Here is an 889-nt window from a genome sequence, read left to right as displayed (position 1 = left end):
CTGGGACCCCCAGCCCCACCGCCCTCCCCTTGCCGGGCAGCGGCCACACGAACGCTGCCGGGACTCGGAGCAGCGCGAGGCAAAGGCTAATCCAAGCCCGAGATGCTAACAAACACTTTCCAACCATTTCCAAGGACAGCAGAGGGCTAGTTCCCGTCGAGACACAGCAGGGTACAGGATTTACCAGGCAAAGCTGACGTTACTCGCGGCGTGCGCTCTCCGTAAAGGTTAAAGCCCCGCGAGCCAGCGCGGGTTCGGGGACTGCGCCGTGACCCGCTGCTCCACGCACTCGTTTAATTTAATTCCTCTGGCTTTTGTCTGCAGAACACCTTCCACCCTTTTCAGCAGAAAAGAGCCAAAAGCCCAAAGCTAATATTTATGCCTTAGATCTCCTTGATGATGCAATCTAGTAACAAATCACTACTTAAATAATCCAGCCATTTAATCATCCAGAAATGTGTAGAAATAAGAGGATTAGCCTCCTATCCCAGGGAATTGTATTTTACAGGCTCTAGGGTGCATTTTTTTTCCCTAATAAAACAACAAGACCAGCTCGTGGCATTTTAAAAATAAAACCAAGTATCCAAGGCTCCAGAACAACCGAGCTGCTGGGCAGGAGGAGGTTTGCATCCCGGCTAAAACTCCTGCTCACCATCCGAACCATGGATCAGAGGACGTGTTTGACTCCTGCACACCCCCATCTCGGGGAGCAAACGCGGGCCAAACCGAGGACTCAGCCTGCTGCCTTTTCCTGGGAGCTAACTGGGGGGATCCAAACTGCGCCAGCGCTATTCCCACCCCTGGAGAGTTCTGCCAAGGCAAAGGACAAGCATCTTTCCTACAGAAAACACCTTGCTGCTCCCACCCTCAGCACCCCCTTACCCATCTT

This window comes from Eurypyga helias, unplaced genomic scaffold, assembly GCF_000690775.1.
Source record: "Eurypyga helias isolate BGI_N326 unplaced genomic scaffold, ASM69077v1 scaffold11789, whole genome shotgun sequence".
Classification (NCBI taxonomy): domain Eukaryota; kingdom Metazoa; phylum Chordata; class Aves; order Eurypygiformes; family Eurypygidae; genus Eurypyga; species Eurypyga helias.
Note: the sequence above shows the minus strand (reverse complement) of the source record.